Source organism: Callionymus lyra, unplaced genomic scaffold, assembly GCF_982586985.1.
Source record: "Callionymus lyra unplaced genomic scaffold, fCalLyr1.hap1.1 HAP1_SCAFFOLD_402, whole genome shotgun sequence".
Taxonomy (NCBI): domain Eukaryota; kingdom Metazoa; phylum Chordata; class Actinopteri; order Syngnathiformes; family Callionymidae; genus Callionymus; species Callionymus lyra.
Window position 1 is genome coordinate 24,687 of NW_028258752.1, and position 6,727 is coordinate 31,413.

Sequence of the window (6,727 nt, forward strand, 5' to 3'; positions counted from 1 at the left end):
GAGATACAGAAGAGATACAGAGGAGATACAGAAGAGATACAGAGGAGATACAGAGGAGATACAGAGGAGACACAGAGGAGATACAGAGGAGATACAGAAGAGATACAGAGGAGATACAGAGGAGATACAGAAGAGATACAGAGGAGATACAGAAGAGATACAGAGGAGATACAGAGGAGACACAGAGGAGATACAGAGGAGATACAGAAGAAATAAAGAGGAGACACAGAGGAGAAGAGATACAGAGAAGAAGCAGAGGAGATACAGAGGAGATACAGAGGAGATACAGAGGAGATACAGAAGAAATAAAGAGGAGACACAGAGGAGAAGAGATACAGAGAAGAAGCAGAGGAGATACAGAGGAGATACAGAGGAGATACAGAGGAGATACAGAAGAGATACAGAGGAGATACAGAGGAGATACAGAGGAGACACAGAGGAGAAGAGATACAGAGGAGAAGCAGAGGAGATACAGAGGAGATACAGAGGAGACACAGAGGAGATACAGAGGAGATACAGAGGAGATACAGAAGAGATACAGAGGAGATACAGAGGAGATACAGAGTAGATACAGAAGAGCTACAGAAGAGATACAGAGGAGATACAGAAGAGATACAGAGGAGATACAGAGGAGATACAGAGGAGACACAGAGGAGAAGAGATACAGAGGAGAAGCAGAGGAGATACAGAGGAGATACAGAGGAGATACAGAGGAGATACAGAGGAGGTACAGAGGAGATACAGAAGAGATACAGAGGAGATACAGAGGAGACACAGAGGAGAAGAGATACAGAGGAGAAGCAGAGGAGATACAGAGGAGATACAGAGGAGACACAGAGGAGAAGAGATACAGAGGAGAAGCAGAGGAGATACAGAGGAGATACAGAGGAGATACAGAAGAGATACAGAGGAGATACAGAAGAGATACAGAGGAGATACAGAGGAGATACAGAAGAGATACAGAGGAGATACAGAGGAAAAGAGATACAGAGGAGAAGCAGAGGAGATACAGAGGAGATACAGAAGAAATAAAGAGGAGACACAGAGGAGAAGAGATACAGAGGAGAAGCAGAGGAGATACAGAGGAGATACAGAGGAGACACAGAAGAGATACAGAGGAGATACAGAGGAGATACAGAGGAGATACAGAGGAGATACAGAGGAGATACAGAAGAGATACAGAGGAGATACAGAAGAGATACAGAAGAGATACAGAGGAGATACAGAGGAAAAGAGATACAGAGGAGAAGCAGAGGAGATACAGAGGAGATACAGAAGAAATAAAGAGGAGACACAGAGGAGAAGAGATACAGAGGAGATACAGAAGAGATACAGAAGAGATACAGAGGAGATACAGAGGAAAAGAGATACAGAGGAGAAGCAGAGGAGATACAGAGGAGATACAGAAGAAATAAAGAGGAGACACAGAGGAGAAGAGATACAGAGGAGAAGCAGAGGAGATACAGAGGAGATACAGAGGAGACATAGAAGAGATACAGAGGAGATACAGAAGAGATACAGAATAAATAAAGAGGAGACACAGAGGAGAAGAGATACAGAGGAGAAGCAGAGGAGATACAGAGGAGATACAGAGGAGACACAGAAGAGATACAGAGGAGATACAGAGGAGATACAGAGGAGATACAGAGGAGACACAGAAGAGATACAGAGGAGATACAGAGGAGATACAGAAGAGATACAGAGGAGATACAGAAGAGATACAGAGGAGATACAGAGGAGATACAGAAGAGATACAGAGGAGATACAGAGGAAAAGAGATACAGAGGAGAAGCAGAGGAGATACAGAGGAGATACAGAGGAGATACAGAGGAGATACAGAAGAGATACAGAGGAGATACAGAGGAGATACAGAGGAGATACAGAAGAGATACAGAGGAGATACAGAAGAGATACAGAGGAGATACAGAAGAGATACAGAGGAGATACAGAAGAGATACAGAAGAAATAAAGAGGAGACACAGAGGAGAAGAGATACAGAGAAGAAGCAGAGGAGATACAGAGGAGATACAGAAGAGATACAGAGGAGATACAGAGGAGACACAGAGGAGAAGAGATACAGAGGAGATACAGAGGAGATACAGAAGAAATAAAGAGGAGACACAGAGGAGAAGAGATACAGAGAAGAAGCAGAGGAGATACAGAGGAGATACAGAAGAGATACAGAGGAGATACAGAGGAGATACAAAGGAGATACAGAGGAGATACAGAGGAGATACAGAGGAGAAGAGATACAGAGGAGAAGCAGAGGAGATACAGAGGAGATACAGAGGAGACACAGAGGAGATACAGAGGAGATACAGAGGAGATACAGAGGAGATACAGAGGAGATACAGAGGAGATACAGAGGAGATACAGAGGAGATACAGAGGAGTCACAGAGGAGATACAGAGGAGATACAGAGGAGATACAGAAGAGATACAGAGGAGACACAGAGGAGAAGAGATACAGAGGAGAAGCAGAGGAGATACAGAGGAGATACAGAGGAGATACAGAGGAGACACAGAGGAGATACAGAGGAGATACAGAGGAGATACAGAGGAGACACAGAGGAGATACAGAGGAGATACAGAGGAGATACAGAAGAGATACAGAGGAGATACAGAGGAGATACAGAGGAGATACAGAAGAGATACAGAAGAGATACAGAGGAGATACAGAAGAGATACAGAGGAGATACAGAGGAGATACAGAAGAGATACAGAGGAGATACAGAGGAGATACAGAGGAGACACAGAGGAGAAGAGATACAGAGGAGAAGCAGAGGAGATACAGAGGAGATACAGAGGAGATACAGAGGAGGTACAGAGGAGATACAGAAGAGATACAGAGGAGATACAGAGGAGACACAGAGGAGAAGAGATACAGAGGAGACACAGAGGAGATACAGAGGAGATACAGAGGAGATACAGAGGAGACACAGAGGATATACAGAGGAGATACAGAGGAGATACAGAGGAGTCACAGAGGAGATACAGAGGAGATAAAGAGGAGATACAGAGGAGTCACAGAGGAGATACAGAGGAGATACAGAGGAGATACAGAGGAGACACAGAGGATATACAGAGGAGATACAGAGGAGATACAGAGGAGTCACAGAGGAGATACAGAGGAATTACAGAGGAGATACAGAGGAGACACAGAGGAGATACAGAGGAGATACAGAGGAGATACAGAGGAGACACAGAGGAGATACAGAGGAGTCACAGAGGAGATACAGAGGAATTACAGAGGAGATACAGAGGAGATACAGAGGAGATACAGAGGAGACACAGAGGAGATACAGAGGAATTACAGAGGAGATACAGAGGAGATACAGAGGAGATACAGAGGAGACACAGAGGAGATACAGAGGAATTACAGAGGAGATACAGAGGAGTCACAGAGAAGATACAGAGGAGTCACAGAGGAGATACAGAGGAATTACAGAGGAGATACAGAGGAGATACAGAGGAGATACAGAGGAGATACAGAGGAGTCACAGAGGAGATACAGAGGAATTACAGAGGAGATACAGAGGAGATACAGAGGAGATACAGAGGAGTCACAGAGGAGATACAGAGGAGTCACAGAGGAGATACAGAGGAATTACAGAGGAGATACAGAGGAGATACAGAGGAGATACAGAGGAGTCACAGAGGATATACAGAGGAGATACAGAGGAGATACAGAGGAGACACAGAGGAGATACAGAGGAGATACAGAGGAGATACAGAGGAGACACAGAGGATATACAGAGGAGATACAGAGGAGATACAGAGGAGTCACAGAGGAGATACAGAGGAATTACAGAGGAGATACAGAGGAGATACAGAGGAGATACAGAGGAGACACAGAGGAGATACAGAGGAATTACAGAGGAGATACAGAGGAGATACAGAGGAGACACAGAGGAGATACAGAGGAATTACAGAGGAGATACAGAGGAGTCACAGAGGAGATACAGAGGAGTCACAGAGGAGATACAGAGGAATTACAGAGGAGATACAGAGGAGACACAGAGGAGTCACAGATGAGATACAGAGGAGATACAGAGGAATTACAGAGGAGATACAGAGGAGATACAGAGGAGACACAGAGGAGATACAGAGGAGTCACAGAGGAGATACAGAGGAGTCACAGAGGAGATACAGAGGAGATACAGAGGAGTCACAGAGGAGATACAGAGGAGATACAGAGGAGATACAGAGGAGTCACAGAGGAGATACAGAGGAGTCACAGAGGAGATACAGAGGAGTCACAGAGGAGATACAGAGGAGATACAGAGGAGATACAGAGGAGATACAGAGGAGTCACAGAGGAGATACAGAGGAGTCACAGAGGAGATACAGAGGAGTCACAGAGGAGATACAGAGGAATTACAGAGGAGATACAGAGGAGATACAGAGGAGACACAGAGGAGATACAGAGGAGATACAGAGGAGATACAGAGGAGTCACAGAGGAGATACAGAGGAGATACAGAGGAGTCACAGAGGAGATACAGAGGAGATACAGAGGAGATACAGAGGAGATACAGAGGAGTCACAGAGGAGATACAGAGGAGTCACAGAGGAGATACAGAGGAGATACAGAGGAGATACAGAGGAGATACAGAGGAGTCACAGAGGAGATACAGAGGAGTCACAGAGGAGATACAGAGGAGATACAGAGGAGATACAGAGGAGATACAGAGGAGTCACAGAGGAGATACAGAGGAATTACAGAGGAGATACAGAGGAGATACAGAGGAGTCACAGAGGAGATACAGAGGAGTCACAGAGGAGATACAGAGGAATTACAGAGGAGATACAGAGGAGATACAGAGGAGATACAGAGGAGTCACAGAGGAGATACAGAGGAGATACAGAGGAGATACAGAGGAGTCACAGAGGAGATACAGAGGAGTCACAGAGGAGATACAGAGGAGATACAGAGGAGTCACAGAGGAGATACAGAGGAGATACAGAGGAGATACAGAGGAGATACAGAGGAGTCACAGAGGAGATACAGAGGAGTCACAGAGGAGATACAGAGGAGTCACAGAGGAGATACAGAGGAGATACAGAGGAGTCACAGAGGAGATACAGAGGAGATACAGAGGAGATACAGAGGAGATACAGAGGAGTCACAGAGGAGATACAGAGGAATTACAGAGGAGATACAGAGGAGATACAGAGGAGATACAGAGGAGATACAGAGGAGACACAGAGGAGATACAGAGGAGATACAGAGGAGATACAGAAGAGATACAGAGGAGACACAGAGGAGAAGAGATACAGAGGAGAAGCAGAGGAGATACAGAGGAGATACAGAGGAGATACAGAGGAGATACAGAGGAGATACAGAGGAGATACAGAAGAGATACAGAGGAGATACAGAGGAGATACAGAGGAGACACAGAGGAGAAGAGATACAGAGGAGAAGCAGAGGAGATACAGAGGAGATACAGAGGAGATACAGAGGAGATACAGAGGAGGTACAGAGGAGATACAGAAGAGATACAGAGGAGATACAGAGGAGATACAGAGGAGAAGAGATACATAGGAGACACAGAGGAGATACAGAGGAGATACAGAGGAGATACAGAGGAGACACAGAGGATATACAGAGGAGATACAGAGGAGATACAGAGGAGTCACAGAGGAGATACAGAGGAGATACAGAGGAGATACAGAGGAGACACAGAGGATATACAGAGGAGATACAGAGGAGATACAGAGGAGTCACAGAGGAGATACAGAGGAATTACAGAGGAGATACAGAGGAGATACAGAGGAGACACAGAGGAGATACAGAGGAGATACAGAGGAGATACAGAGGAGACACAGAGGAGACACAGAGGAGACACAGAGGAAAAGAGATACAGAGGAGATACAGAGGAGTCACAGAGGAGATACAGAGGAATTACAGAGGAGATACAGAGGAGATACAGAGGAGATACAGAGGAGACACAGAGGAGATACAGAGGAATTACAGAGGAGATACAGAGGAGATACAGAGGAGATACAGAGGAGACACAGAGGAGATACAGAGGAATTACAGAGGAGATACAGAGGAGATACAGAGGAGTCACAGAGGAGATACAGAGGAGTCACAGAGGAGATACAGAGGAATTACAGAGGAGATACAGAGGAGATACAGAGGAGATACAGAGGAGTCACAGAGGAGATACAGAGGAATTACAGAGGAGATACAGAGGAGATACAGAGGAGATACAGAGGAGATACAGAGGAGATACAGAGGAGATACAGAGGAGATACAGAGGAGACACAGAGGAAAAGAGATACAGAGGAGATACAGAGGAGTCACAGAGGAGATACAGAGGAATTACAGAGGAGATACAGAGGAGATACAGAGGAGATACAGAGGAGACACAGAGGAGATACAGAGGAATTACAGAGGAGATACAGAGGAGATACAGAGGAGATACAGAGGAGACACAGAGGAGATACAGAGGAATTACAGAGGAGATACAGAGGAGATACAGAGGAGTCACAGAGGAGATACAGAGGAGTCACAGAGGAGATACAGAGGAATTACAGAGGAGATACAGAGGAGATACAGAGGAGATACAGAGGAGTCACAGAGGAGATACAGAGGAATTACAGAGGAGATACAGAGGAGATACAGAGGAGATACAGAGGAGTCACAGAGGAGATACAGAGGAGTCACAGAGGAGATACAGAGGAATTACAGAGGAGATACAGAGGAGATACAGAGGAGTCACA